Raw genomic sequence first — 22,512 nt, 5'->3', positions numbered from 1 at the left:
GCATTCATACATCTATTTCGGACAACATCTGCATATGAAGCTGAGCACATGCACTCAGCTTCTTTGCTCAACCATGACGAGGCCTGTTCTGAGTGGAACCTGTCCTGTTAAACTGCTCTATGGGCTTGGCCACCATGCTGCAACTAAGTTTCAGAGTGTAGGAAATCTTCTTATAGCCTAGCCCATCTTTATGTAGAGCAACAATTCTTTTTTTCAGATCCTCAGAGTTCTTTGCCATGAGGTGCCATGTTGAACTTCCAGTGACCAGTATGAGAGAATGAGAGCAATAACACCAAATTTAACACACCTGCTCCCCATTCACACTTGAGACCTTGTAACACTAACGAGTCACATGACACTGGTGAGGAAAAAAAGGCTAATTGGGCCCAATTTGGACATTTTCACTTACTCACTTTTGTTGCCAGCGTTTTAGACAATAATGGCTGAGTGGTGAGTTATTTTGAGGGGACAGCAAATTTACACTGTTATACAAGCTGAACACTCACTATATATTATATATATATACATACACACACACACACACACACACACACATACACACACACATACATATACACACACACACACACACACACACACACATACACTATATTGACAAAAGTATTGGGTTGCCTGCCTTTACATGCACTTAACCTTTAATGTCATCCCAGTCTTGGTCCGTAGGGTTCAATGTTGATTTGGCCCACCCTTTGCAGTTAGAACAGCTTCAACTCTTCTGGGAAGGCTGTCCACAAGGTTTAGGAGTGTGTCTATGGGTATCTTTGACCATTCTTCAAAAAGTACATTTGTGAGGTCAAGCACTGATGTTGACCGTGAAGACCTGGCTCACAGTCTTCACTATAATTCATCCCAAAGGTGTTCTATTGGGTTGAAAACAGGACTCTGTGCAGGCCAGTCAAGTTCCTCCACCCCAAACTCACTCATCCATGTCTTTATGGACCTTGCTTTGTGCACTGGTGTGCAGTCATGTTGGAAAAGGAAAGGGCCATCCCCAAACTGTTCCCACAAAGTTGTGAGCATAAAATTGTCCAAAATGTCATGGTATGCTGACACCTTAAGAGTTCCCTTCACTGGAACTAATGGGCCAAGCCCAACCCCTGAAAAACCACCCCACACCATAATCTCCACTCCACCAAATTACACTTGGCACAATGCAGTCAGGCAAGTATCGTTCTCCTGGCAACTGCCAAACCCAGACACATCCATCAGATTGCCAAACAGAGAAGCATGGATCGTCACTTCAGAGACCACATCTCCACTGTTCTAGAGTCCAGTGGCAGCGTGCTTTACACTACTGCATCCAACGCTTTGCAGTGCACTTGGTGATGTAAGGCTTGGATGCAGCTGCTTGGCCATGGAAACCCATTCCATGAAGCTCTCTACGCACTGTTGTTGTGCTAATCTAAAGGCCACACAAAGTTTGGAGGTCTTAAACTATTGACTGCACACTTGGTGACTTCTGCACACTGTGTGCTTCAGGATGCCCTGACCTCATGCTGTCATTTTACATGGCCTACCACTTCGTGGCTGAGTTGCTGTTGCTTCCACTTTGTTACCACTAACAGTTGACCATGGAATATTTAGTAGCAAGGAAATTTTACGGATGGACTTATTGCACAGGTGGCAACCTATCACAGTACCACGCTTGAATTCACTGAGCTCCTGAGAGTGACCCACTTTCACAAATGTTTGTAGAAGCAGTCTGCTTGATTTTATACACCTGTGGCCATGGAGGTGATTGGAACACCTGAATATAATGATTTGGAGGAGTGTCCCAATACTTTTGGCAATATAGTGTATATACACTGCTCAAAAAAAATAAAAAATAAAAAAAGGAACAATTTTTAATAAGAGTATAGCATCAAGTCAGTTAAACTCCTGGAATATTGATCTAGTCGGTTAAGTAGCAGAGGCGGTTGTTAATTTCATTAACACCAAAGCAGCTTAAACTGATTAACAGGTGCACTAGATGGGCAACAATGAGATGACCCCCAAAACAGAAATGGTTTTACAGATGGAGGCCACTGACATTTTTCTCCCTACTCCTCTTTTCTGACTGTTTTTCATTCGTTTTGCATTTGGCTAGGATCAGTGTCAGTACTCTAGGAGAGCTGGACAGGGCCATAAAAGGTCCTTAACCCATCAGCAGGACCGCTATCTGCTTTTTTCTGCAAAGAGGAACAGGATGAGCACTGCCAGAGTCCTACAAAATTACCTCCTTCACGGACCAGCACCATAGAGCTCGATTGGCATTTGCCACTAAACACCAGAATTGGCAGGTCTGCCACTAGCTCCCTGTGCTTTACACAGATGAGAGCAGGTTCACCCTGAGCACATGTGACAAACGAGAAAGTGTCTGAAGAAGTCGTGGAGAACGTTATGCTGCCTATAACATCGTTCAGCATGACCATTTTGGTGATGGTCTGGGGAGGCATATCCATGGAGAAAACGCACAGGGCTCTACAGGCTAGAAAATGGCATCCTGACTGCCATTAGGTATTGGGATGTAATCCTTGGATCCACTGTCAGACCCTACGGTGGTGCAATGGGTCCTGGGTTCCTCCTGGTGCACGACAATGCCCGGCCTCATGCAGCGAGAGTATGCAGGCAGTTCTTAGGGGATGAAGGAATTGATACCATTGAATGGCCCCCACACTTGCCTGACCTAAATCCAATAGAACACCTCTGGGATATCATGTTTTGGTCCATCCGACGGCGCCAGGTTGCACCTCAGACTATCCAGGAGCTCAGTGATGCCCTGGTCTAGGGCTGGGAAAAAAAACCCAGGACACCAACCGTCGTCTCATTACGATCATGCCCCGACATTGTCAGGCATGTACACAAGCACGTGGGGGCCATACAAACTACTGAGTACCATTTTGAGTTGCTGCGATAAAATTTCAGCAAAATGGACTAGGCTGCTGCATTATTTTTTCACTTTGGTTTTTGAGGTGTCCTTGAATTCAGTCCTCTGTAGGTTGATAATTTTAAATTTTCAAACAATGTTGCATCTTTAGATTCCAAAACACATTATCCAGTCCATATCAGTATAGATATCCAGCATATTTTCCCCATTGAGATCTGATGTGTTTTCAAAGTGTTCATTTAATTTTTTTGAGCAGTGTATATGAAAACCTTTCCCCAGAAACAGGAAGTCCCAAAGAATTTAACAAAAACTTACATGTTGGCATATTCTTTAAACATTCCGGTGACTTCAATAAACTTGTCCCAGTGTACTTCTTGGTTAGACTCATTCAAAAAAAATGGGAAACCAGTTCTTTACTCAGCTGTTGTGGCTGGCTGGTTGGTTGGTGGACTTGGTGTAGTGGCCAGCTTATCAGCCATGACAGGCTCATTGCTGATACTGAAAGCAAAGAAAACTTTAAGTAGTTCATACTAATTAATATTTTAAGTCATGTATTTTTTTCTTTCAGTAATGTTTATTTGGTTTCAAGAGATACAAATCAAAATACGGACCACAGTCAGTAGAAGGATCACATCACTAATCCTACAAGCCTCCCCCCGACATGATACGCTGGTCAGGAGATTGGACCTTAGTTTGTAAGGAAAAGTTAGTTAAAAGTGAAGTATGGGGGGGGGGGGTCCCCAAATTACACTTACCTAGGTGGATGCAGTATCGATACGGTGCTGCATCTGTCCCCCGCTGGCTCTAAGTGTAAGAATGCTGCGATCACATGACTGCTGATCGCTGAGTTCTCACTGCCCTGTGAGCAGAGAGTGGTGATTGTCAATCCCCTCCGTCTGCTCTGCACCCTCCCGCACTCACTGGAGCGCTGGGCTGTGGAGGGGGAGGGAGCGGCTGGCTCTCTCTCAGAAGATAGCAGACAGGCTGAGCCAGGTACCGCTCCAGTCTCTGGGTCTGGATCCTAACTTTAAAGTCGGATCTTTCCCCAGCCTGGACCAGTGGAGTGATATCAGCCAACAGTAGGCTTCAGCACGCTGTCAGCTGAAAAAGGGTCACAGGAGTGCAGAATGAACTGCACTCCTGTGATCCACAGGAGAAGTGCAACCAAAAGAGCTTTGGCTGTACTTCTTTAATTTGCTCCTTTTTAGTAACTATGATGATTCTCACCAATGAGAACCAGTCTGAGACAAACTAAGGACCTGTGTTGAAGGGCTTTAGGCTTGTTTCTTTCCAAAATTTATTTAAAGAAAAAAAAAAAAACCCAAAAAAAGGAGTAATATGCCAAATTGTGTATAAGCTCATGGTCCAGCGAAAAAACCCCCAAAAAAAAACCAAAAAAAAAAAACCCACACATCAACACAATATCGTCCATTCAAGTTACACATTTTTCAATTAGCTACCTATTCAAGCACAACATAGGGTTGATATAGTCCAGATTTAAACTATATACTATAATCCATACTCTAACATGATGGTATATATTACAACATTGATGAGGCAGTATATGCTTAGCAAAGCCAAAAGTGCAATATATTGCAAATCTCAGAGTATATATAATCGACAGCCATCAAAATCCTCCGTGTCACTCCTCCTATTGTTTCAATTTTTTTTCTTTGAATTTTTAGTAGCTGTCCACAATCGTACCCCTTGAACTCCAGAAGAAGCTACAGTGCAAAATGCATTGGGACCTGGCATCCCCTCCTATAGACCGATACACTATGTGATATACTGTTTGTAATACATTATGCAATGTATTAAGGAGGGGGAATGCACCCTGGGGGGTTGTGGTGCTAATGACACATAAGAGTACTATTTTCTAGCCTTCTTTGTTCTTATTACCTGTTGGGGGAATGTTTCACCCCATTAAAAGTTTTATAAAAGTTGTTGCTTTCATCTTGAAGAGTTTTTGTCCTGAGAGAAGGTGTCAGCACCATGAAAATGCCAATTTCTCTTTGTTTATTTTTTACTGACTATAATAACCTGGTCAATGAATATGCAATGCCATAGGGTGGATAACCCATGCACTCCATTTTTTTATTGAATGTGCACATCATTTCTTACATGCTAACATTTGTCCAAAGAGACATTGCTAGTTTAAACATCTAATCAAATCGGAAGGTTTAGGAGAGTCTGAGGACTTCCATTTACTGAGTATATTCAATCTAGCTGCAAATAGAATATGGCCACTATGGTACTGTGATCAACTGGATATACAGTATATCTAGTCCTATGCTCAAAAGGGCAGGAGAGGGGGAAAGTTTCAATACGTCGTAAGATCAGAAATCAGTCTAGACACAGCTTCCCATAAAATCCTGAGTCTTACATCCCCAGAGAATATAAAGATTTCCTATTTGGTTGCATTCTCTCCAGCACAATGTAGATAAGGATGGGCATATTTTGGCAAGTCTACCGTGAGTCATACACCATCTATGAAGTATTTTCTGCGAGTTTTCCCAAGGCTTGATACAGCATGAGGAAGCAGTGGTGTATTTAGGTTTTGTGCTGCCCTAGGCAACACGAAAATTGGGTGCCCCCCCTCCTCGATGGAGAGAGCCTGACACTGACCAACATAGAGCCTGACAGTGACCAACACTCCTGCCCCATCCCCCCCACCAAAGATAGCCTTCCACCAACACCACCCTCCCCCCGGGAACAGAGAGAAAGACAGTCACCTTCACAGATCTGGCCATCCCCAGGAACTCCAGTTGGGCTCTGCATACACCATCAAGCAGCCCACAGTCTCTCGGATCCCACCTGGTCCCCATACACATGTCCCTTCTTCTGGGGGGCAGTGCTGCCCCCCTAAATAATGCTACCTAGGCAAATGCCTTGTTTACCTTGTGGTAAATACACCCCTGTGAGGAAGTACTATTTGCAAGGATAGCTTTCCGCCAGTGAAAACGACTGTACATCAGCTTCCCATTTTATCACAGAAGGTACTTTAAACAAGCTTCACTACATATTGAAGTTCATTATAGAAAAAGCATATACCCGTCTTATTTAAGGGAGGTGGGGCTAAAACAAAATGCCAAACCTTCAGAGAACAGGGAACTTCTATTTTTGAAAATGCTTAATACAGTAGTAATTATATCTGTGCCTCTCCACCATATCTACATAGTGGCAACTGATCCAGAAATTAAAATTCCTTATAAATCCAGTCCTGGACACTGAGATGTGGAATTAAATATTCACAAGTCTCAAGGGGTACCTTTAAAGTGAATATAGGTTTTTGTGCAGACATTGCAAGTCACTGGTGGTTACAGACATTTAGGGCCATTTCACTCTACTTCTCTGCAGTATGGTTACAGTGCAGTTTTCCTGAGGGTTACCTGCAATTTCCTAGAGACTTATGTCCAGTGTTTTTGGCATGTTTGCTGCAAGCACACTATAAGTCTTGTTGCTTAGTCGTTGGTGAGCTTTGGGAAACCCACGCGAGAACTGCGGGTATTTCTGCGTTGAGGCCAAGCCACAGGGTAGCAATGTGAAAACGGACTGCCAACTTTAGACTGTAGAAGGGTTACAGTGGTGTCTGATTCCCACCCCCTACCTGCTGACTAGGCAATGAAAGAGTATCCTCTAACTGATGACGTGATCTGTCTGCTCACTCCTCCTATCAGCATGTTTCTTGCCAGCACATTTGTATGTAACACCTTATTGGCTCCCTATTCTGGCCATTCCCCCATCACAGTCTGGCTGTAAAGGGGATGCAATAGGCTGATACCAAGTCAAATTCAGGTGTTACATTAGCTGCATTTCAAAAAACACACATCATGATTTATTAATGGATACCTCTCTGCATTCATTTTTATGTGCCTAGAGTTCAGCTTTAATCACAGCACTGCTCTGTGAAAATGATAGGTTTCTGTGGTTTATAACAATTACAGAATATGCTATTTACTGTAAATAGAACAGTGCTTTTAAAAAGGTAGATATGAATCTGTGATAATTTCATTTTCTGGGGAGAGGAAGGAAGCATCTTTTTATGGGTTGAAGGAAGGAAGGGCGGTGAACTCTGCAATATACACAAACTTAAGTTCTCACAAGAAACATTTATTTTAAGAATGAGAACGCAAAAGAACAGTATAAACAACAACATGAACATTTCTTCAAATCTGTAATAAGTAAAAACTAGATTTTATAAAATTGTCTAAATCTGTAATTTCATCATAAAATGTAGACACTGTATAATGATATCTATACTACATTTTAATCCTTTTTTAGCTTAATTAATCTGTTTTTCTTCAGCTGCTGAGAAGTAAAGTCAATAAGGTACGTTCCACTGGGAACTTGATCACAAGATTGGACTTGTAGTTCTACCATACACGAAAGCTAACATTCCAGCTCAGATTTATGACTATTGAAAATCTTATGTGCTTTGACCCTTTTCTGGAATTTGTTTTTTTAATTCCATGTGGCACCAAACAATCCTAAAGCTGAACTCCAGCTTTACCTTCAGGCTTGCAAACTTCTACAGGTGCCTCTTTTACTGAAATTATGTAGCGCTTGCTCCCGTAGGAGCTCATAAAACAGTCACTCTTTTCCTCAATAAGGAGTCTAGAGGTGTTCTTTTTGTTGTTTTTATTTTTTGGAGAACTTGGATAGGGTTGGGAGACTCAAATGGGATACTCCAAAAGACAGAAACTATGTACAAGTTGAGGACAATTATCTCATTTCTATAAACCTGAAGCAGAAGTCTTTCCATATAGCAGACTGTGGACTTGGGTTGTAGCAGAAACAATTAAATGCAGAGTTGAAACAAAAGTCCTTACATATAGCAAACTGTGGATTTGGCTTTGTACAGTTAATTAACAGCACACAAGTTTCTATTGTTAGAACAACAAGAGCAGAGTCCCTTCACAGAGAACTAGATAGACTAAGCTCTTCAGAACACCAGCTGATGTTCCCTTTAGCAAATACACCTCTGACTCTTTAGCACACGAGGGGTGGCAGCAGCCAAAAAGTCTCTAAGATCTCTCACAGCAGTCTGTACCCACAGGATGTCCAGGACCAGTTGGTTGCCTCCTTCCAACTTCCAAGCGACACCTTTCTCCAGTTTTACTAGACTAGATCTTCAGCAGACAGCCCTTCCATCAGCTCTCTGGAGCTTCAGTATCCAGGTCCTCAGGTCGCCCACATGGCAGTGTTGCCCAGGAGGGCAGCAGCCTTCCAGGCTGGACTGATCCTCAGCAGGAAAAGACCCAGAAGCACAGTCTCTCAGAGCAGTGTTTCTCAACTGGGGTGCCATGAGGAGTCCTCAGGGGTGCCGTGGCAACAGCCCGAACCTCTCTTTTCCACTCTGTACTCTTGCCAGCAAAACAGAAAGCTTAGCTGGTCACCAGACCACGTCCTACCAACCGATTATGCCATTGGTTGCTAAGGGTTTGCTGGCAAAAGTATAGAGAGAAGCAGAAAGTGAGGGAGGTGCAGGCTGATCTCTCTGCCTCCACTGTACACAGGAGTTAACAGGATTGCTCAGATCCAAATGGATAGACAGAAGAGGAGCTGGGGGGGGGGGGGACAGAGAGCACAACCCACACCTCCTTATGGCTCTCCTCCCCCTCTATGCTGCGGTCATTATTGTAGGGACAGAGTTTGTACTAGCAAGAGGGGGAGTGCTAAGAGGAGGGATCTTGGGGAGGGGGTGCTGGAAGGGTCATTTGGGTGAGGGGTTGTGCTAGGAGGGAGGATTGGTGGGGTAATGCTAGGAGGGGTGATTTGGGGGTGTTATGCTAGGAAGGGGGTTTTGTCCTAGAACAGGGGATTTGGGAAGGTTTGTGCTAGGAGGGGGGAATTGGGGGCTGAGGGGGTTTTACCACTTACAGATCACTGAACTCTGCCTCAGAGTACATTTTAGGGCTTCTTTACACCAGGTGCAGTACAGTAACAGGTGTGAAATCACGTTTTTTCCTGCACCACACAAAAATGTTCTGCCTTTTGCAGTGGGCAATATATATTCTTAATGACATCCCCACGCATCACGTTTGTGCCTGTTAAAACACATGGTATTGTAGTACCATATGTTTGGGTGCTGCACAATTTTAAAAATCTTGCTGGCACCCTTTTGTGCGTTTAAAAAAAATGCAACATGTGCAAACGCTCAAATGCCCTTCCTGGTGTGAACAAGCCCTCAAACTGGTGTGCCCCAGGATTGTGCATTATTCTAAAGGGTGCCTTGACTAAAAGAAGGTTGAAAAACACTGTCTCAGAGTATGTATGCAGTTACCCAGAAGTCTTTAGGGTCCTGCTCCCTGGGATTGACCAGGATTGCATAAATAGTCATACTACCATCAGCATAATTCCACACCTATGTTCCAGAAAATTCTTCCACTCTCTGAAGCAGAAGGAAAAAACAGACTAGAAGTAGCTGAGAACACTGAACTGACCTAAATATTCAGCTGCACTGGTTACAGTGAGCACAGCTAAATTTACCTACCAGACAATTGCAGCCACACTGGTCGCAGTGAGACAAGTTACAATTTACCAAACACACAAACAGCTCACAGTGAGCCAGCACTAAATCTAACAAATACTAACTCCTATCTAGTGGGGTGCTACAATTGCTTATTCTGATTTCACTGCACACTGTAAGCTTCTGACAGTGCGCATTGGAAGCTGTAGCAAGTCAGAGAACCTGCCTCATTTCCTGGCTGAAACACATTCAACAACATGTAGCCCTTTATTCCCCGACCTGATTGTCCCTGACCTCCCCATTTCATTGTTTTCTTTAAATTCTTTTAGTCATGGAGGCATGGGTGTATTTGCCGCTAGGCAAACAAGGCACTTGCCTAGGGCGGCACTTTACAGGGGGGGCAGCGCTGCGCCTTGGAAGAAGGGACATCTTTGATGTCACTACAGCAGAGGAATACACTGATGAGTGGGAGTATCATGCCTCCCCTGGACACTGCCGTCATCTGGGATCATCTCTCTGCCCTGGCTCCCCACCACCATCCACTGCAGAGAGCTCCGACCCTCAGAGCAGCCTATAGCCTCGCCAGGCACACTGCATGCTGGGAATTGTAGTCCTTTCCCTGCCGCCCCGAACTACAACTCCCAGCATCCAGTGCACCCGGCTAGGCTATAGGCTGCTCTCAGGGTCGGAGCTCTCCTCAGTGGATGGCGGTGGGGAGCCAGGTCTGAAAGATGATCCCGGAGGACGACAGTGTCCACGGGAGACAGGAATCTCTGTCACAGAGGTGGAAGAGGGAAGGGAAATGCAGCTGCGAGGGCAATACATGCCCCCCCCCCTTGGTCTCCGCCCCACCTGGTGAGTGATCTCCATCCTACTGCTGTGTATACCATCTATTCTATGGGGGAGGGCTGACCACAGACTGCCAGGTGGCTAACCAGAGACTGCCAGGTGGCTGACCCATACCACTAACTGACACCTAGGCACCGCTCATACCATTAACTGACACCTTCTCACCGCTCATACCACTAACGGTCACCTTCACAGAAAGATGTGGCCGACCACTAAGTTCCGCCCAGCAAACGTTGGTGCACTAGAGACAGCGGGGGTGCAGCGATTTTTGTGTTGCCTAGGGCAGCACAAAACAAATACACCACTGCATGGAGGTTCAGTATCACATGTGAGCATTACCTAGGGTGGTGTGCATGCAAATACAGTATGCCTAGCATTTCCTACACCTTCGGACTGACATTTACTTGTCAAAGCATTTTTATATATCCATAACTGCTCTGAAGTGCCAACTTATTGCATGCATCAAGGAAGTGGACTTGTTGGGAGGAATACTGAGACAGGAGGGGAGTGTGGAGCATTAAGGAAGCTATATACATCACACTGCCAGCCCCTCCCAACAGCCATGATCTGCCTGCTATACATAGAGAGGCACAAAGACTCAGTGATGACATCACTGGGTCCAAAATAAAAGTTATTTAATGAAAACAGTTATTAAAAGTTATATTTAAAAATAGTGTGTTGATAGGATGGGAAATGAGAAATCTGGGAAGGCAAAGTATAAGCAGATCAAGCTTTAGCTGCTTCTTGTAGATTTTTCATCAGATATTTTTTTCTATGCTGTCCCATTAACACTTGCAAATGGAGCCATTTTTGACTAGATGCAGGAGACCTAGTGGGGGTTTTCTGTGATTAGCCATAGGTGACAGCCCCATTGAAAACAATACGAGGCTAAAAGTTTCCACAGCTATTTGCTGTAATCGCTCATTGAGTGATTACCTGCAAATAATCAGCCCTGAATGTATACAGTGTGAATTGGGTTCCAGTTGCTGGCCCACATGTTAACAGGTGCCTCTTAGGGGCAATTGACTTTGCTTCAGTGTGGGTTGATGACACCTTCAGACCAGAGGCCACATTATACTCTAGAACCCCACACACCTGTAGAAGGACTCAGTCTCTTAAAGCAATGACATGGTCTATTCCTACCTGTCCTAATACCTGACTTCAGTCATTTTCAGAAAGTAGCACTGATCACTCAACTCCAGCAGCTTTTCTGCTTACATTGTATTCTGCCCATCGGCACAGAGGAAATACACCATGCTTCATTTCGCAAGAACTTGCGCTTAGGCTCAGTCCCTAGGACGGCTCTGTACTGCAGTGGGCTCCAACATGGAGACCCTGCCACTAATAGAGGTGTATGAAGTAGTAAGCTGCTGCTCACTACCAGAAACTCAGTCACCAGCCACCGTCACTGCCACCATTACTTGCGAGTGCAGCACCCAAAATACAGATAAATAGTGCATAGATGAGCTATCTCAATAGAAATTCCAAAAATCCAGATGGAAAATCTAAAACTTGTGAACACCTCTAATGTGCTTAAAAAGAAAACTTCAGTGTTGACATTCCAGCTTTCCACCTCCAGTGAATATGCAAAGCCTCTTACCAAAATACACAGGAACACTCAATGGGGAAAAATATCATGCTTGATATCTATACTGATACGGACTGGATAACGCGTTAGGAATGCAAGAATGCCCTATCGTTTTATGGCAATTAAAATTATCAACCTACAGGGGACTGAATTCAAAGACACTGCAAAAATCAAAGTGAAAAAAATATGCAACAGGCTAGTCCATTGTGCTGAAATTGCATTGCAACAACTCAAAATGGTACTCAGTAGTTTGCATGTGCTGCATGCCTAACAATGTCGGGGCATGCTCCTAATGAGACGACAGATGGTGTCCTGGGGTATTTCCTTCCAGATCTAGACCAGGGCATCATCGAGCTCCTGGACAGTCTGAGGTGCAACCTGGCAGCGTCAGATAAATGAAACATGATATTCCAGAGGTGTTCTATTGGATTTAGGTCAGGCGATTTTGGGGGCCATTCAATGGTATCAATTCCTTCATCCTCCGGGAACTGCCTTCATACTCTTGCCATATGAGGCCGGGCATTTTCGTGCACCAGAAAGAACCCAGGACCCACTGCACCAGTGTAGGGTCTGACAATGGGTCCAAGGATTTCATCCAGATACCCAATAGCAGTCAGGGTGCCATTGTCTAGCCTGTACAGGTCTGTGCATTCCTCCATGGATATGCCTCCCCAGACCATCACTGACCCACCACCAAAATGGTCATGATGAGCGATGTTACAGGCAGCATAAAATTCTCCACGGCTTCTCCAGACCTTTTCACATCTATCACATGTGCTCAGGTTGAACCTGCTCTCATCTGTGACAAGCACAGTGCGCCAGTGGCGGACCTGCCAATTCTGGTGTTCAATGGCAAATGCCAATCGAGCTCTATGGTGCCAAGCAGTGACCACAGGACCCACTAGATAATGTTGGGCCCTTAGGCCACCCTCATGAAATCATTTCTGATTGTTTGGTCAGAGACATTTACACCAATAGCCTGCTGGAGGTCATTTTGTAGGGCTCTGGCGATGCTCATCCTGTTCCTCCTTGCACAATGGAGCAGATAGCGGTCCTGCTGATGAGTTAAGGACCTTCTATGGCCCTGTCCAGCTCTCCTAGAGTAACTGCCTGTCTCCTGGAATCTCCCTCATGCTCTTGAGACTGTGCTGGGAGGCACAGCAAACCTCTGGCAATGGCAAGTATTGATGTGCCATCCTGGAGGAGTTGGACTGCCTGTGCAACCTCTGTAGGGTCCAGGTATCGCCTCTTGCTACCAGTAGTGACACTGACCCTAGCCAAGTTCAAAACTAGTGAAAAACAAAGTCATAAAAGAGTAGGGAAAAAAAAATGTCAGCGGCTTCCATCTATCATTCCTGTTTTTGGGGGTCGTCTCCTTGTTGCCCATCTAGTGCACCTGTTAATTTCATTAACACCAAATCAGCTGAAACTGATTAACAACCCCCTCTGCTACTTAACTGATCAGATCAATATCTCAGGAGTTTAAAATTGACTTCCTGCTATACTCTGCTCAAAAAAAATTAAAAGGAGCACTTTTTAAATCAGTGTATATTGACCCTCTGTAAACTGAGTGGTCAAATAGGGCTTGCTTATCAAAAGGTTTCCAGGAAACATGTATAACCCGGGTTCCACAGCTTTCACCAGACTTTTTTCACTCACATACAGCCAGGTCCATAAATATTGGGACATCGACACAATTCTAACATTTTTGGCTCTATACACCACCACAATGGATTTGAAATGAAAAAACAAGATGAGTTTAACTACAGACTGTCAGCTTTAATTTGAGGGTATTTATATCCAAATCAGGTGAACAGTGTAGGAATTACAACAGTTTGCATATGTGCCTCCCACTTGTTAAGGAACCAAAAGTAATGGGACAATTGGCTTCTCAGCTGTTCCATGGCCAGGTGTGTGTTATTCCCTCTTTTATCCCAATCACAATGAGCACATAAAAGGTCCAGAGTTCATTTCAAGTGTGCTATTTGCATTTGGAATCTGTTGCTGTGAACTCTGAAGTTGAGATCCAAAGAGCTGTCACTATCAGTGAAGCAAGCCATCATTAGGCTGAAAAAAACAAAACAAACCCATCAGAGAGATAGCAAAAACATTAGGCGTGGCCAAAACAACTTTTTGGAACATTCTTATAAAGAAGGAACGCACCGGTGAGCTCAGCAACACCAAAAGACCCGGAAGACCACGGAAAACAACTGTGATGGATGACCAAAGAATTATTTCCCTGGTGAAGAAAACACCCTTCACAACAGTTGGCCAGATCAAGAACACTCTCCAGGAGGTAGGTGAATGTGTGTCAAAGTCAACAATCAAGAGAAGACTGCACCAGAGTGAATACAGAGGGTTCACCACAAGATGTAAACCATTGGTGAGCTTCAAAAACAGGAAGGCCAGATTAGAGTTTGCCAAACGACATCTAAAAAAGCCTTCACAGTTCTGGAACAACATCCTATGGACAGATGAGACCAAGATCAACTTGTACCAGAGTGATGGGAAGAGAAGAGTATGGAGAAGGAAAGGAACTGTTCATGATCCTAAGCATACCACCTCATCAATGAAGCATGGTGGTGGTAGTGTCATGGCGTGGGCATGTATGGCTGCCAATGGAACTGGTTCTCTTGTATTTATTGATGATGTGACTGCTGATAAAAGCAGCAGGATGAATTCTGAAGTGTTTCGGGCAATATTATCTGCTCATATTCAGCCAAATGCTTCACAACTCATTGGACGCCGCTTCACAGTGCAGATGAACAATGACCCAAAGCATACTGCAAAAGCAACCAAAGAGTTTTTTAAGGGAAAGAAGTGGAATGTTATGCAATGGCCAAGTCAATCACCTGACCTGAATCGGATTGAGCATGCATTTCACTTGCTGAAGACAAAACTGAAGGGAAAATGCCCCAAGAAGAAGCAGGAAGTGAAGACAGTTGCAGTAGAGGCCTGGCAGAGCATCAACAGGGATGAAACCCAGCATCTGGTGATGTCTATGCATTCCAGACTTCAGGCTGTAATTAACTGCAAGGGGTTTGCAACCAAGTATTAAAAAGTGAAAGTTTGATTTACGATTATTATTCTGTCCCATTACTTTTGGTCCCTTACAAGTGGGAGGCACATATGCAAACTGTTGTAATTCCTACACTGTTCATCTGATTTGGATGTAAATACCCTCAAATTAAAGCTGACAGTCTGCAGTTAAAGCACATCTTGTTCGTTTCATTTCAAATCCATTGTGGTGGTGTATAGAGCCAAAAATGTTAGAATTGTGTAGATGTCCCAATATTTATGGACCTGACTGTAGGTTCAGCTGGGCCACTTTATTTTTTTTTATTATAAATATTTATTTATTTTCAACAAAATTAATATTACAATCCTTTTCCCCACTTAACGGAAAAAAAGAAAAACAAACAAAACGATACAATTTTACAAATAATTATCTCCCTAAAATAACTTCATAACCCTCCCCATCTACCCACCCCTCCCACCCCCCATCCAACTACTCTGCGTTTTCCCCCTGCCCCACTATAGAGAGCGATCATAATATATATAGTAGAATTTTATATCTTCATATATTTCACCTTTCCTTTAAAATCCTCCCATTTTACATGAAATATCCCCATCTTATCTACGTGCATATAATAAAGTTTCTCCATCTCACAAATTTCACTCTAACTACCCAGTCCTCTTCCGTTGGTACTTCCTTTTTTCGCCAATACCTGGGTATCAGACTCTTTGCGGCATTTAATAAATACCATATACCCGAATTCTTATGTTTTCACTGGTACCTCTGTATTATGGAAAAGACAAACCCCTGGGTCCAATCTAATATTAACTTCAGTAATCTTCCCCACTACGTGAACTATTTTCTTCCAGAATATTTGTATTTTTGAGCACCCCCACCATATATGATACCATGTGCCTATCTCTCCACACCCTCTCCAACACAACAGTGAAATCTCCCCATTCATCCTATTTTCAACTTTCGGTGTGATGTGCCATCTTATCAAAACACTTATATTTTACTTCAACCTCTCGCATACTAATATTTTCATGAGATAATCTATATATTTTTTTTCTGCATCCCCTCATCTATTTCCATCCCCAAATCTCTTTCCACAGCTGGGCCACTTTAAAGATATACCAAGTTCTCCCTCCTCAGTTGCAGACTAGAGGCATCCAATCACCATGTACATTTAGCTCTCTAGTCGGCCCTCGCTCTCAGGAGTTAAGAAGTTGTTGCTCAGTTTGTACCACTCACAGACTGTCAGCTAAACTCCCCCTCTGCTAAATACTTCAAAATTGTTTACTTCAACTTTCGATTTTGGAAAGAATGTCATTTCCCAAACAAAAACCACATTCACTGTTGGAAATGTGTTTGAGCAAATCATCCTGCTCCTTTGAAATTTCTTGTTACTGCAATTAAAAACGAATGTCAACTTGGCCCCACAAAAGATTCAAAGCTTGTGTAGTACCCTCCTAGATAGGTGCTAGGATTAGTTAGATTTAATGTTGGCTCACTGTGTTCAGTGGAGCTGTGTATTTTTGTCAAGTAAATTATAGCTTGCCTTGCTGTAATCAGTGTGGTTGCAATCGATCAGTTAGGTCTGTCCATTGTTCTCAGCTGCTGTCAATCTGGTAACTTCCTCTGCGTTCTAGAAATCAGTAAAACCCTCTGGATTTTAGGTGTGGAGTAATTCAGTTGACAGCCTGAATATTTTTACAACCCTGGCCAATACCAGGGAGCCAAGCCCTGAAGGATGCTGGGTAACTGTATATATTCTCTGAGCACACTGAGCTTTGGGTCTCCAGTAGGAGGGGAACACAGCCTAAGGGGGCTCTAGGATTCCCTGAGCTATCCTGCCATGTACTCGCTGTTAGTGAGGCCTCTGGTGGGCAACCTGAGGGCCTGGATGCTGAAGCTACTGAGGGGATGTCTGCTGAAGATCTAGTCTAGTATCACTAGAGGAAAGTGTCGCTTGGAAGTTGGAAGGAGGCAACCAACTGTCCCTGGACCATTCGTGGAGTACAGACTGCCAAGAGATCTTAGAGACATTTTGGGCAGCCTTTACCCCACCCCTCGTGTGCTAGAAAGTCAACACTGTTTGCTAAAGGGGACATTAGCTGATGTCCTGAATAGCTTTTTTGCCCTAAAGAAGTAAGTCTGTTCGAGTTCATTGTTCTCAAATTTGTACATAGATTCTGTGTTTGGAGTATCCCACTCAATTCCCCTATCCCTATCCAAGTTCTCCAAAAATAAAAACAACAAAAACACCCCTAGACTGGTCATTGAGGAAACGAGTGACTATGTTCATGTGCCTGGCTGTGTGGCAACCCATTGAGAAAGAACCTGAGCAACGTTCCCGGGGCTCCTACGGGAGTAGCGCTACACTTGTATGAATGTTCTTAAAATAAACATTTCATTTCAGTTTCAGCTTTAGGCTGAAACAAAACTGAGAAAGAATCACATTGACCTTGGTCAGGATTCAGCCTCAGTAATATCTGAAACATACAAAAATATATCTTTGTGAAGCTAATGCTGACCTTACCTTGTTCCCTTCAGGCTTCATATATCTTTCAGTTTCACCATATTGGTTTAGAGTGATGAAGTAACATCCTCAATTTACATCTGTTGGTTTTGCACAACTCTTTCAAACTTTGTCACATTATCCAGCTGCTATGCTCCATTTTAACAAAAGCTCTTGGCCCTTTGATTGGTGAAGTTAGTTTTTGTTTAGGCACCAAATCTTAAATTGGTAGTTGAGACCATAATCAATTAAAAGTACCACGCCACACTTGTATTATTAATCTAAAAAATGCTGCAAACACAAAATATAAATGACTGAGTCCAAATATGCACAGTTCATCATAAATGTGAAATGAGACTTGAGACAATACATTTTGCAGAACATAATTTAAGGATTCAAAGTCTGTCAGTCACCATCATTGGATAGGTGAGTCTGTGGTAATTTGATAATAGGGAAAGCAGGAGAGCCCCTTAAAATCCAGCAGGTCTTTCAGGGGCTATTGCTAAAGTCCCTCTCCTCACTGAATGTTTTTTAAAAACATTTCTTTTATTGGTAGATGTCCATAGCATTGCCCAGCTCCTCATGCCCCCTTTTTCAACAACAGCTTACATATTGGCCTTGAAAATGGGCCAGTTTCCTCATCCCTAATTATAGATGGTTAACTTGTATATTAATACCGCAAGGCAAAGACCCCTTTTATTAGGAACAGAAATAAAGAAAATGTGCCAAAAAAGACAGGCAGAGCGCAAAGGATTGGTGACCAGTATTGCCTGTGCTCAACCTTCTGCTGATCTTCTCCCCATTACTGATATATCATGCTTTGTTCTGCCCTGTGTTTGTGTGAAGGCAGCCGTCTTTATAGAGGCAGGGATTTGCTTCTTCATGTCAGAGCCTCTAGCAAGTAGAACAGGGAGTAGTACAGTAATGACATCAGCAAATTTACTCAAAATCTCCTGAGACCAGCTGTTAAAAAAAAAAAAGCCTTAGATCTTACAATGCTGATATACAGCTGTAAGGCTGTTGGCACAGTAGTTCCTAGATATACTCAAACTATGAAGTGTACAGTTATTTTACAGCAGGAATTCAAGGTAAAAAGTTAATTTTTCAAGGTATTGCTTATGTACAATTAACAATAATAAGATGTTCCCTACAGTATCCTAAATCTTCACATTTTGGGTTGAGTTTCACGTTAGGATACATTTTATTCTATGTTTTAGGTCATCATACTGGATAAGTGGTTCCACTTTCAGAACTTGGTTGATGAGGTGGCATCCACATTAAAAGGCAGTTGCCAATCTAGACAGTGGTGTGGAAATGAGGACTGGAAAGTGGAAAATGGAAAAAAACGCTCCTTCAGCGTTTCCTACAACGGCGCCACCTCCTCTTCCCTCCCCCTCTCTGTTGGGGTCCCCCAGGGCTCTGTCCTTGGACCCCTTCTCTTCTCCATCTACACCTCCTCCCTTGGCAAACTCATACACTCCCACGGCTTCAACTACCACCTCTATGCTGATGATACTCAAATCTACCTATTCACCCCCACATTCTCCGCCCGCATCACTCACCTCCTAAACGACATCTCTGACTGGATGTCGCTCCATTTCCTCAAACTCAACCTCTCCAAAACCGAGCTTCTCGTCTTTCCCCCTTCCCGTGCCCCCCCCCCCCCCATCCTTTCCATCACTACCAACAACACCACCATCAATCCCGCCCAGCAAGCCAAGGTCCTTGGCGTCATTCTGGACTCAAACCTTTCCTTCCAACCTCATGTCAAATCACTCACAAATACATGCAGGCTCCACCTTCGCAACATCGCCAAAATACGCTCCTTCCTTACCCCAGACACCACTAAACTACTCGTTCACTCCCTGATTATCTCACGCCTGGACTACTGCAACTCCCTCCTCATCGGCCTACCCCAGTGCAAACTCTCCCCGCTTCAGACCATCCTGAACTCAGCTGCCAGACTCATCCACCTCACCAGCCGCTCCACCTCTGCCACCCCCCTCTGCCTCTCCCTCCACTGGCTCCCCATTGCCCAACGCATTAAATTCAAACTGCTCACTCTGACCTATAAAGCCATTCACAACACTGCCCCTAACTACCTCACCGACCTGATTCCCAAGTACCACCCTACCCGTACCCTTCGCTCTTCACAGGACCTCCTTCTATCTTGCTCCCTGGTCTCCTCCTCCCACGCACGACTGCAAGACTTCTCCAGGTCCTCCCCCATCCTCTGGAACTCACTACCCCAATCCATCAGACTGTCACCTTCCCTCCTCACCTTCAGGCGCTCCCTGAAAACCCACCTCTTCAGGGAAGCCTACCCCACCCTCACCTAACAGCCGCTGCCCTTCCCTCCTCCTACCACTCCATCCCCCACAGCCGTTTCCTCCTGTACCTCTACCCCCTCCCTCCTAGATTGTAAGCTCAAAAGAGTAGGGCCCTCTTACCCCTTGTGTGCTGTTTGATGTTACTGTACTGTTTCATGTATTGTCCCCCCTCTATTGTACAGCGCTGAGCAAACCCTTTGGCGCTATATAAACTCGATAAATAAATAAATAAAGTATAACTAGTAAAAAGGCAAAACACTTTTTTTTTTACTTTTGGGGGAGTGGAGAGGGATAAGAACACTTGTCAGTTTTTATTGTTGTCTCTGCCACCTAGTTAAGGAGATTTATCTCTATTTGTCCTGTTTACCGTTTACCGTTATCATTAAAAGTGAAATCAAAAGAAAATCCCACATTTTGGGTTGTTCCAAATACAGGAGAAATCTTCCAATGAGGACACTAGGTCTGGTGACCTGGGGGTCCTCAAGGAATTCCTTTAATTTGAACAGATTCCTCTCACTTCCTGTTTGGGATTGGTACAAAAAGTGACATTTCTGAAATAGGACACAGATGGCATAAAAGTCTGACAGGGGGCATAACCCTCCCTTGTTCTATCCAAAATGGAAAAAAAAAAAATGTGCCTATAGTTCTACTTTAAAATTTCCAGGTGTCTAGATGTGAGCAGTCTTTTGCCTCGTTACAGTATTAGTATAGGACATTTTTAGGTTAACAGCCTTGTGGTCACATAAATGGATTCTCAACTCTCCGTAACATTTAGAATTGGTTGATAGCGCAGTGATTTGGAGTAAAAGGATAAAATTGGATCATTGGTTGGAATGTTCCAATGATACAGTAACCTGACATGGTTCTGTGTTTGTGTGCTTTTGGTATGGTTATGAAATCTCTATTAGGTCCACCTCTCTATGTAACTATACACACACACACACACACACGAAACTCAAACTTTAGAATATCTTGCAAAAGTTCATTTATTTCAGTAATGCAACTTAAAAGATGAAACTAATAAATGAGATAGACTCATTACATGCAAAGCAAGATAGTTCAAGCTGTGATTTGTCATAATTGTGATGATTATGGCTTACAGCTCATGAAAACCCCAAATTCACAATCTCAGAAAATGAGAATATTGTGAAAAGGTGCAATATTCTAGGCTCAAAGTGTCCCACTCTAATCAGCTAATTAAGCCATAACACCTGCAAAGGGTTCCTGAGCCTTTAAATGGGCTCTCAGTCTGGTTCAGTAGGAATCACAATCATGGGAAAGACTGCTGACCTGACAGTTGTGCAGAAAACCATCATTGACACCCTCCATAAAAGGAGGGAAAGCCTCAAAAAGGTAATTGCAAAAAAAGGTGGATGTTCCCAAAGTGCTGTATCAAAGCACATTAATAGAAAGTTATGTGGAAGGGAAAATTGTGGAAGAAAAAAAGGTGCACAAGCAGCAGGGATGACCGCAGCCTGGAGAGGATTGTCAGGAAAACGCCATTCAAAAGTGTTGGGGACTGTCACAAGGAGTGGACTGAGGCTGGAATCAGTGCATCAAGAGCCACAATGTCAGGGCTCCCGGGTATTACCAGAGGTGTGTGACTGACGCAGGGAAACGCAGACTTCAGATATGTTATAAACAATGTAATTTATTAACACTAACCATACAAACATAAACGCAGTGCAATACTAAAACATAACACAGTGCAAACAAACCAACCAACCACCCACAGATAACAGTACATACAATGCAAGCGTCGTCAGGCAGGCCGGGTCAATATCAGTCGGGCAGGTAGGTACAGGGGGAGCAAGCGGAGAATGGTCAGGGTCACAGGCCAGGTTCAGCAGGTAGCGGGCAGCGTGGTACAGAGGGTCAGGCAGAGGAGAATGGTCAGACAAGCCAGGGATCAGAGCAGGGTCAGCAGAGAATCAGACAGGAACAGAGAGCAGGAACAGGATACAGGGCCCAAGAGAAACACAACACCAAGGCAGAGTCTGCAGGTCTGAATGTCCCTTAAATACACCAGTATAATTAGTTCCAGGTGTTTGACTGGCTGCAAGGTTGAGTCTCTGATTGCTGGGAGCACCCGCTGGCCAGCCCTGGTACTGCAGCTCATAAGGCAGCTGAGTCCCACTATTGCTGGCCAGTCCATTCCTGACAGTACCCCCCCTCAAGGAGCGGCCTCAGGACGCTCCAAACAGTCCTAGCTGGGCAAAATGTTCCACCGCCCGGGTCTGGTAACTGGCGGGATATCAAAGACTGGCACACCGGGCAGGACTCCGGGCAGCGGCACACCAGGCAGAGGCACATCGGGCTGGACTCCGGGCAGAGGCACATCGGGCTGGACTCCGGGCAGAGGCACATTGGATTACCAGGCGAAGCAGCAGGCAGCGGGCCACCAGGCAGAGCAGCAGGCACCGGGCCCCCGGGCGGGGCGACAGGCATCGGGCCCCCAGGCGGGGAGACAGGCATCGGGCCCCCAGGCAGAGCAGCAGGCACCGGGCCCCCGGGCGGGGCGACAGGCACCGGGCCCCCGGGCGGGGCGACAGGCACCGGGCCCCCGGGCGGGGCGACAGGCACCGGGCCCCCGGGCGGGGCGACAGGCACCGGGCCCCCGGGCGGGGCGACAGGCATCGGGCCCCCAGGCGGGGCGACAGGCATCGGGCCCCCAGGCGGAGCGGCGGGTGCCGGACCCCCAGGCGGAGCGGCAAGCGCCGGACCCCCAGGCGGAGCGGCAAGCGCCGGACCCCCAGGCGGAGCGGCAAGCGCCGGACCCCCAGGCGGAGCGACAGGTCTCGGACCCTCAGGCGGAGCGGCGGGCGCCGGACCCCCGGGCGGAGCGACAGGTC

General features: G+C 44.9%; 1 long non-coding RNA gene across 1 annotated transcript in view; it reads right to left on the bottom strand.

Moving 5' to 3' along the window:
• The window catches only part of LOC149432450 (uncharacterized), a 42,710-nt gene that overhangs the window by 5,619 nt on the left and 14,579 nt on the right, over positions 1 to 22,512 (bottom strand). Inside the window, exon 2 of the long non-coding RNA XR_016308988.1 lies at positions 3,203 to 3,385. This is a non-coding gene — a long non-coding RNA (uncharacterized LOC149432450). The remainder of the gene's footprint in view (positions 1 to 3,202; positions 3,386 to 22,512) is intronic.

The sequence above is a fragment of the Staurois parvus genome, unplaced genomic scaffold, assembly GCF_062004578.1.
Source record: "Staurois parvus isolate SC_StPar_1 unplaced genomic scaffold, SC_StPar_1.0 ptg002140l, whole genome shotgun sequence".
In the NCBI taxonomy this organism is placed as follows: Eukaryota; Metazoa; Chordata; class Amphibia; order Anura; family Ranidae; genus Staurois; species Staurois parvus.
This window is presented reverse-complemented; position numbering and strand designations above follow the sequence as displayed.